A 10639-nucleotide genomic window follows, 5' to 3' on the forward strand; every position below is an offset into this window, starting at 1 on the left:
CAAAGTTTATAATATGACCTAAAACTGCTTTACAATGACCCTCCGTGTTTTTGTTTAATTATTGACCATTGGATTGTCAAATCTCATGGACAGGATTTGGTATGGATTTTGTATTGAGATCAAGTTTTGTATTGATCATTTTCATATATATATATATATATATGTGATTACATAAACTAAAAAGTGGCGTGATATTCATTAGTGCAATTCTTCAAATTATTTCTCTCAAATTATTTTATCTTCAAATTATTTCTCTCAAATTTCCAAAATGGCGCAAATCTCACCGCCACTTTTTGGAGCAAATTAGTATTTTTCACCGCCACTTTTTTGGAGCAAATTATTTGAATTATTTATGTCAAAATATCATTTACCGCCTCTCTCTTTAAAAAAACCCTAAATCGTCTTTCTCTAATTCTTCATCCCAATCTGTTGGCGTTTAGGCATTTGGAGAAGATCGTCGGAGAAGAAGCGGAAGACGCGGAGGCTGCAAAGCACAATCGTCGCAGGTCTCTCTCTCACTTTCACTCTTATGATCGTTGTTCCTTGAATTCGTGAGTGCTTGATGAAGATCGATTTGGTATAATTAAATTGGAAGAAAAATCAGCGGTAATTGAACTACCTACGGAATTCTATTGTAGCTTGCAAACTTGAGAAAAATGTATATGCAGTTGTAGTTGATGCTCGAGGCAGATTGAGCACATGCTTCAATCGATTGTAGCTGTGGAGAATTGTGCCTGTTGGAGTCCAATCTGTATATCAATCGATTTGGTATAAAGGAATTAAAAGAAAAATCAGTGTTACTCGAACTAGTTAGTGAATTCTATTGTAATTGCGATAGTTAGTGGATTTAGGCATTCTATTGTAATCTGATAGTCACCTGCATTATGACCAGTTTTAATCTGCATGATATGTTGTATTCTAACATCTATGGTTAATGATGAATCCAATCAAATAAGCCATTAAATGCCTTCATCTTTATGTCTGCTTTTTGGTGGGATCAGTTACAGTATGTTAACATTGGTCAGTTTGCATCTTCATGTGCTGAGAACATCACCACTATTTCAGCATGTCCTGTGTCGAGGAACTTTGTGTTTTGAAGACTTGTTAGTTGCTGGTGTTTCCTTCTACAAAGACTAATAATACTAGCTATATAATGGCTGCAAATAAGTAGAAATATGTTAATTTCTTTTAAATAATTAAGTGAGAAATATGATCAAGCTGACAATCTGTTGTATTCAATCTTATTTTTAGTAAACGCAGCAAGTAGTTTTAGTTTTATTGTCTCTGGTTTGCTTATGTCTCTGAAATTGGTATTGTGGCCGGTTTGCTCAATAGACAGTTTCCAGTGTGTATAACTTCATCTGTTTATTTTGTGTTCTATGTTTAGATGTGCAAACTGAATAATTTGTCCCTATAATATGTTCAAATCTTACTCTAAATTGTGTTTGTACATGATTGAACCAGGTCTTAATTGTTTGTTGTTCACCTTGAGTAATGCATTCCATTATCCTCTCTCATTCTCAATCTGATTCTTCATTTGTGATTTCAGCATTCGGTTTGCCTTGTTTGAAGGTTGAAAGCGAGGGAGATATTTGTGCTCTTCCACTTTGTCCATTCGCAAAGGTAAATTTGTCTGTTTGAAATGGTGTCTGTTTGCCTATTTTAGATTAATCACAAAGTAGTGCTTTCTATTGTTCGTCATTCATATATAGAAAGAGTTCACCTTGAGTAATGTTTTCTATTGTTTGAAATGGTGTCTGTTTGTCTGTTTGAATTTGTTGTTCACCTTGAGTAATGCTTTCTATTGTTCGTCATTCATATGTAGAAACAGTTGGGATAGTTATTGTCTAATCTAAAACAGAAGTAGTATTAGTTTCAGCTTTCTGTAACGTGGTTGTAATGTGGTTGTTGGTTTTGAATTTTTGTTTTTTCTTAAAGTTTAGCATCTGTTGCTACTATTGTATTTCTAATGTTGAAATTTATGTGTATAGCCTGAAAACCTGCTCCTTGATTCCCAAGGAAAGTTGAAGGTTTCTGATTTTGGACTGGGTGCATTACCTCAAAAGGTAAGCACTATAACCATTTAAAATTAGATGATTCTTTAGTATTGTACTGCTAATTGTGTTAATATTGGGGCAATAAATGTGATTCACTGTTTTCTCCTATTTTCTGGAACCATGGCCAGGGAGTTGATCTTCTTCATACAACCTGGGGACTCCAAATTACGTTGCACCCGAGGTATGATTTTCATATGATGCTAAACTCTGTTGGATAGATATCTTGAAGCAACACATAGTCTGAGTATTTTGTGATGCACTTTTAATAACATACTGGTTAGTTGGATTCCTTATTTTTTGGAATAACATATTTTGGAAAAGTTGCCTGTACCATTTTATTGCTATCTTTTCCTATGCTTGTATTGCAGATCGATCATTAGAGTGCTAGAGTTTAATCTGTCCCTTTCTTCTTGTTATACCACCAACTCTACTTTTTCTCTGTACAATCATCACATGGACTAGTCTGAAAAAACTATCAGTGAGTTTGTGTTGTGTGAGAGAGAAGGAGAAAGGGAACAAAGATTAATACGGATCTGCACTGTTAACCTGCCACATTTTCAGTATCATTTGGAACCATTTCTGAATATATTTATGTCTAAAGAAACCTTCTGAACTACAGAACAGCAAGGGCTATTTAAGTCTTAAAGAAACCTTTTGAACTGCAGAACAGCTCGATTGGCTTCAAGCCTTTGTGACTGAGGCAAATATACAACAAATGTGTAGTTATTGTGGACCAGTGTTGTCAAAATGGCGCTCGGGTCGCCCGGGTCGAGACCGTCACCGCCCCAACATGGGTGGGTTGATCGAGGTACGGGGTCGCCTGGGTCGAGATACAGGTAATTCCTAAACCTTTATTCTCTGAATCTTTTCCTTTTTAATGCTGATTTGTTTTTACTAAAATAAACATAAGTATAAAAGTAAAACTTACCTAAAAGTCTGCTGATTTTCTCAAATCTTTCACACTTTTGTTCTGATTTTCTCTAATCTTAGCACACGTTTTTTCTCCTCTGTTCCTCAGATCTCTCACACTTTTATTCTGATTTTCCAAAATCTCAGCACACGTTTTTTCTACGTTCTCCTTTGTTTCTCTCAATTATCTATATATATGCATGAACCACATCAAGCTTTTCAAACCCTAAATTCATACTCTTCATTCCTAAACAAATATACAGAGCCACCCTTCATCTATTCCTTCCTTTGTTTAATCAAGGTATTGTTCTAACTTTCATCTTCTTTTTGAATTTTGTGTGCAGATTTTAATTCTAATTCGGCCTCTACAAGCAGCTTGTACCACTTTATCTACCTATAGGCTATATGTATTGAAACTTTATTTGATATATTGTAAACATTAGAGTAATATATTTATTTGATTTAATATTAAAAGGCAAAAAAATTAGGCTAGAATAGTGGGTCTCTCGACCTAGTCGACTCGCCTACTCGTGACCCGAATTTTCACATCATCGATCCGGTGCGACCCTCGACCCTAACTACACTGTTGTGGACTTAGTTGATATGGAAATAGTGTATCACCTTGCCTTCTATTTCTTGAATATGATTGTGCAGCATCTTCTAACTTTATCTAGATGAAAATATTATGAAGTTGCTTTAAAAAGACTTGACAATAAGCTGTAGGTAATGTATATTGGTGACAAAGTTCATACCAAAACTATACAATAGGTAGGGATTTTTAATCTGGTGAACTGCCACCCTGATGTCTCATATCAATTTGCATCTCTATGTTGCTACTCTCTATGCTCCTATGGAAGTAAACAATGTAAGTTTAAGAGTAAATTAGGTATATGTCTTAGAAGCATGGGTTTATAGATCTTGAAAATTTATTAAGATGGCCATATAACATGGGTTTAGTCTATAATTCTGAATTCAGATTTCCGTTTGCCTTGCTTGAAGATTGAAAGCAACATATGCGAGAGGAAGCAGCCAAGAGGGAGCAACAAATGGAAGATCGAATGATGTGCCTTTTTAATGAAAAAATGTGTAGTTTAGTGTAATTTTGTAAGACAATGTTATCTTTATATATTTTTGTTATACAATCTTATCTTTTTAATGTTATTTAAGCTTTGTTTATTGTTTTATTATTAATAATTTTTTAAATAATTAAAATTGTAGAATATATATATTTTAAAAAAATTAAGAATAACCAATTTTCCGAGCATATGGCCGTACTCGCGAAGGGAATACCGAGCACCTAAAGTACTTGCGAAGTGCTCGGGAAACACCTCTTTTTTTGTAGTGTGAGTTTTCGGTGGATCATGATAACTTAAAAGAAAAGAAATTAGGCAAAACTTGTTATTTCATAAATTTGGATAAAGAATAACAAGGCCTATTAGATCCGCTCGACTCAATTAAGCAAAATATCTAAAATATCCAAGAAATAAAACTAGTGAGGCACCAAGTCTCCAAAACAGTCCGTCCGGTGGCCTGCGCGAGCGCTGAGGTCTCGCCTTACGAACCTGTGTCACCTCTTGCTCAGTCGCTGCTTCATCGGCTGGTTCCTCTTCCTCTCCTGTGCTATCGGGTGCCGGGGCTTGCTTACCCTTCGGAACACGCACTACCGCCAGACTTGGCTGGTAGCTGTACAATTCAGGTGTAGATGTAAGTTCTAACTCCGAGTCGCGAAGTGTATCATTCATCTCAAAGTTGGAGCTACTTTCTTTGTTGGAGTGGTTGAAAATGATCATTCTCCTGCACTTGTGGTAAACCACGGTGCGTATCTCACCTTCGATTGACATGCATCCCAGTATGACATAATAATTGTTCCTTAATTCAAAAGCACAGCCACACCTATTGATTGGGTCGTCGTGGACCCTAAGCCACGAAGTTAACATATTTTCGTCCATCTCCATCCTGTAGAGCTGAATCGACCGAGACTTGTTTTCCGATATGTGTAGCCTGCATTTGTACAGATGCCCCTCGATCTCTTGCAACCTGGACTCAACGTCACTCTCCGATATCTTCGGGTGGTAATACTCTTTGGCCGAACCCAAACTTTCCAAATGATTATCCTTAATATCATACCGTATCACTCCATGCGATGCCTCCCAATAAACCGACCTACCGAAGTAGACGCCCTTGCTACAATTCACGACCTTTTGATGTGCTAACAATCCCGTGCTCCATTCGTCCGTCTCCGAGCTATAAATGTTAGCCCGATACCTGTATTCATCTCCCATACGTTTCGAGGTGCACACAATACACACCACTTTATAGTGGTGTGATACTGTTGGATCGAATGCCAAGGCTGGTTTCAAATTATTAGACTGTTGCTCAACATCGCACTCAGAGATAGTAAGCAATTTGGATCGCCGTGTTGCCGGATTGTACAAGTAGAATTCTTTCTTTAGGAAATCCGAGCTGACAAGTATAAGTCCACGACACGAATTTATGACTACACGATAAGGCCTATTGTACCTCCATTCCTCAGTCGGAGTAGATATTTAATGCCGTATAATCTCTCTGCTCCCATTTAGAATGAGGTCGAACTCGATATAATTCATTGATGGAAACCCCAAGTAAAGGATGTAAGAATCCCTTATTGGGCGAATGTAGGAATCGTAGTATTAGCAGAAATCTGCAGACGATAGAACTGTTGGAATATATAAGATATATGTTGGAGGAGTATTTTAGTTTGAAGGAAATATTTGAGGAGACAATGGATGGAATATTTGGGAAGTGATTTAGGAGATATTGGTGTGGGGAAAACTAAAACACTCTTTATATCTCAACTTCTCAACTTTTTCAACTTGTTCAAAATGTTACAACTCACCCCTATTTATAGGCATCCTAACACATTCTAGAATTCTCTACTTAATTCTTTTTAGCAAACCTACTCGACATTAAATAATATTTTCTCTAGATCTAGAAAAGCAATTTCATTAATTTTATGGATCAAAATCAGGAAAAAAGGAATGCCTTTATAAATTTCGACAAATAACTATTTTCTTCTGCATAAATTTGAAACATTTTGTACAATTATGTTACCAAAATACATACTATAAATGATTATTTCAATATGAATTAACTATAATTTTTTATTTGTGACCACTTAATAATGTTGGCAAACATGTGAATGTAAAATGCATTATTTTAATTAAAATACATTAAAACATATTAATCATAATTAGAACTTAATCAAGACGATGTAATGCAAGTATGCAACGTTCCTCAGTAATGTTTGGTTTCAAGATATTCCTACACAATATTACTTCAATTTTAATCAAATTTCACTTCTGAGGTTTACATAACAAAACTATTGCTTAGTAACCAGACAAGAAATATGGTTCGAGTATCAAATTACTTCATTTTTAATGCATCATCACGACTAAACTTTATGAAAACGAATTATTGTTACAGATTACCAATATTTGCTACTTGGTAATGTAATAAATTAGCCACTCAACTCTTTTGTTTCCTTTTTGTGATAATTAGGAGTTTCAATCAAATTTTCTGAAATCAGAAGAAATGTGTTGCTTCATATGAATCATTTAGGTACACAATGATGTTAGAGCAGTACAACTGAAGTACGTTAATGTTGGGACTTTTTTTGTTTGAAATATAATTAAATTGAATAACATTGCTTTTGGTGTTAATGAGTTTTGATGATTGCGTTGTTAGAAAGTTTATATGAAATTCAAGTTTATTTTCTTTCCATTCATTTCATAACATTAGGAAATGAACGCAAAAGCAATCATGAATATAATAGGATAAAGACATGACTGGTTTATCCGGTTTGAAACTAATTAAACCAGTTTGAAACCATACGTTAGGATGATATCAACACATGAATATCACTTTATAATTATCAGATAAAATTTACAATAAAAAAAAATAATGTACAGCCAAAAATAGCGATCGAACCATATATAATCCTGATCAGGATAATAATAATAATAATAATAATAATAATAATAATAATAATAATAATAATAATAATAATACTCAATTGGATTGTAACAATCGTGAACTGATTCATTGTTTTTAGGCTCAATATCTTAGCTGGCATGAAATTTCATTTCATAAAACCAGTATTTATTTTATTTAATTAGATAACCAAATTAAAAAGTTAGCAAACTCATCATTCTATGAATCGAATGATATTAAATATAGAAATATAATAATAACATATATACGATTTAATGATGTATTTTATCAAAATTACTAGTAATCTAAACTATCTCTACTACATCATGTTTACAAATAAAATAATCATGAATGCGTTGCCTCAATCAAAAAAATAAAATAAAATAAGAGGTACCTTTGGTCAACAAAGCATCATTACGACTTTAGAAATTATTAATTGTTTTTCTTCCTTCTAGAATTTCCTTATTTTAATGGTTTAATTGATCTTTTTTATTGTTATTTTGGCTTCCTAATTTAGTTATATTTTCTTTAGCATATTCAACTTTTGCTGATGATTACTGAATATTTGCATATGAAATTGGTTTTCTATTTAAAAAAACATTACTTGTAAAATAGTAAGTTGATGCTTCTTTTATGCGTTCGAATTTTGAGACTTAAATTCATAGTAATTAATTGTTAGACTTCTAACAAAATTTCTAAATATGCCACTCCTACCACCAACTAAATATTAATGCTATAATTTATTCTTTGTGAGGTTATAATTATTGAGGAAAGTTGAAACACAAGTAATGATAACACAATGGAAAGAGCATTATGCTTAAATAATTGACATTCTTTGCGCATCATTTTCTCTTTTCCTAGTGCAATTTTCACTCAATAATATCTTCAATTAAAATGAGAACCTACAATGCTTTGGTTGCCCTAGTTAATCATGCCAAAATCTATGATTGTCTTAGCTGGTGAAGGGTATTTTTGTGAGTATAAAATGCTACAATTTAGTCGTACGTTACTTTGACTTATTAAATATATATTACATCTATCTAATAATAGATGTCACAATTTCCTTTTTAGTTTGTCCCACAAAAGATGTCACATTTCCTTTTTTGGAAAAAGTTCTTTCTCACATCACTTATAAAATTATATTTTTTCTCACCACTTAACACACAAAATAAAATCTCGTGTCATCTCTCAAGTGTGACATCTACTAATCTTTTTACAACCCTATATCATGCCATATTGGGTATGAGGCAGTGCGAGTTGTCCCACACGATACACGTACGAGTCCACGTCTGATTTACGCTCCGAATTCAGATACGGGGCGTTGATCGGACCTCAAATCAGTAATGTTTCTTAGAATTAAATGTGATTTTTATTATACATTACAATTAATTTTTCAGATGAGGGCGATTGAAAAGACAAATAATTAGATGATGGGGGTTGACATATCTTTCTTTTCTCTATCTCCTTAAAATGCTCTTCATGTTTATGTTTCTCTCTTCAACAACCCATACGCAAACTCCATTGACCCCTCCAAACCAACAATCAGCGGTGGGTTCGAATCTCACTGCTGTCGTGTAGTTGATTCCATCTCTCAGGTACAAGTGTGAGGCCTTGGGAGATGGGCTTCTGGCAGCCAGTGGGTTAAGGCCTCCCCCTTAACGGACTACTGCGTACCCTGATTAAACCCCCTCACATGATGTCGGGCCAGAGTGTGGGGGCCGCCAAGGCGACCGAATAATTTTTTTTTAGCTGCAATCTTAGGAAATGGAAACCCTCCGCCGCAATTTCTCTTTCTTTCTCTCTCCATCCACAATTTGCTCTTTGCTTGTGGGATTCTCACTCTAATGTTTCCACAAAAATATTATGAGCATTTTCCTAAATTTATACTTATAATGCTTTTTGCCTCTCTCCCTCCAAACATCTAAATTAACTTTATTCATATAATATCTCAAAGAAAGAAAAAAAGAATCGGGAAATAGGAATATGGAGAGTGTCCCTTTTCCCTACGAAACCAATAACCCTTGCTAATATTCAATGTTTGAGAATCCAATTCAACTACTACATGACAACCTGTCCCACGTTGTTATATTTCAACCTCATTAATTATTTTCCCTAAAAAATATCATAATATTCTTGCTGATATTTGGTCTTTCTTTTGTTAGTGAGTTTTGTTCGTTGGACATGTTTACTCGCTTTTTATGGTCCCGAGTCTTTTTTATGTATAAAAAAAAATTTTAAAGTTAGATTAGTACTAAAATATAACCGAAAACTTATGGTCCATTTCAAAGTTCAAAATTATTCATAACTTTACAATATTGAAAATATAATGATGATCGATATTAGACATCGGTCTTAAGACTTTATCCTCCTTGCTCAATTTCTAAATTTTGCTATTGGTGCATATTAGAGTCGTGATTTAATTTTTTGTTTGTGTTCTTCTCTTGTTTTTTTGAGGCTTTATTAACTTTAATTGTTAGCTTTTGTTTGGTAGATTTCCACTGTTTATAGTCTGATTTATTATGTCTGGGTAGACAACGCTCGATATATGTGGTCCATATTTTATGACTGGGCACGCAATACTCATTATTTGGTTTTGGCTTGCATTGAGATTTCTATTCTCTAGTGGAGGAAGATTGACGGATAATGACAATTTGTTGCACACTTGTTTTTCCTCTTGTTATTGTTTTAATTTTAGATAGATTAATTGTTGCCTTGTCGATAAGTTGTTTTCGTAAGAGTTTGGTATCATAGTATAAAAAAACTTTACAATAATGCACTAGTGACATGGGATCCAATTAATGTTATCCCACCATAATTCAAGTAGTAATTTTTTTTTGTCTAGTAAATGAAGAATTTTTGGCCACTTTTGTTAGTTTGTGTCTCAACTACTACCACAGTTTAAGAATATAAAGACAGATTAGATAGTGGTAATCCCTTAAACTAGTAATGAAATTTTGTTTGAAATTATTTAAACATGCATGTTGCTTATCAAGTAAGTTGCCAAGGATAAACAGATGAGCATCAAGAGTTCTTATCTCTCGTGACATCATTGATTCTCTTGTTTCAACTACATGGGCATTTTTTTTTCCTTAAAAAAGAGAGAGAATTTGATCATGCCTTTTCACTAACTTTAATGTGGGACTTTTTATTTTAAAAAATAGTAATAATCGTGCTTTCTTTCACTCAATCCACGACATTATTATTCTCTTATTTGTTTAGTATGTGCGTGTAGTAGACAACTCTCATTGGCTGCTAATTTGATGTTTATTAATATTATATGTTTAAAAAAATTATTTTTATTCAATATTATGTGATTAATCTGCATCTTGTGAACACCCATGAGAAAGTCAAGTATTCTTTTTGTAACTAGTTCAAATGATTAGTTTTGTACTTTTTGTATAAAAGGAATTCACAATATTAGCTTGGCCTTCTGATTATCATTGACTTTTATGAATATTGTATATAATTTAATGAAGAGCTTTTAATTTTTACTCAATTATCTAAGTAATACAATAAATTATTCATACTCGAGAAATATACTACATGAGATCAATCTTAATTCCATTATCACTGAACCACCACTATTACTAAGAGGTATTGAGAACTAAAAGGGGTTTAAGAAAAGATTAAAAATAATTTTGGCTTATCATCATATCAAAATGCTAATTAACATGATTAAAGGAAATGTCTAATACTATATAATT

General features: G+C 33.4%; 1 long non-coding RNA gene across 4 annotated transcripts; it reads left to right on the top strand.

The window, feature by feature from the left end:
- The first annotated feature begins 219 nt into the window (after positions 1–219).
- LOC121803502 lies at positions 220–4127 on the top strand. Of its 4 annotated transcripts, none has more exons than XR_006051032.1 (6): positions 220–306; positions 441–506; positions 1550–1623; positions 1992–2066; positions 2186–2238; positions 2723–4127. It is a non-coding gene; the product is annotated as an uncharacterized LOC121803502 (long non-coding RNA). The 4 variants fall into 4 exon arrangements; XR_006051031.1 differs by lacking the exon at positions 220–306 and having other exon boundaries at positions 327–506; positions 2723–3525; positions 3943–4127; XR_006051030.1 differs by lacking the exon at positions 220–306 and having other exon boundaries at positions 343–506; positions 2723–2893; positions 3311–4127.
- The last annotated feature ends 6512 nt before the right edge of the window (positions 4128–10639 follow it).

The sequence above is a fragment of the Salvia splendens genome, chromosome 5, assembly GCF_004379255.2.
Source record: "Salvia splendens isolate huo1 chromosome 5, SspV2, whole genome shotgun sequence".
NCBI classification, from domain to species: domain Eukaryota; kingdom Viridiplantae; phylum Streptophyta; class Magnoliopsida; order Lamiales; family Lamiaceae; genus Salvia; species Salvia splendens.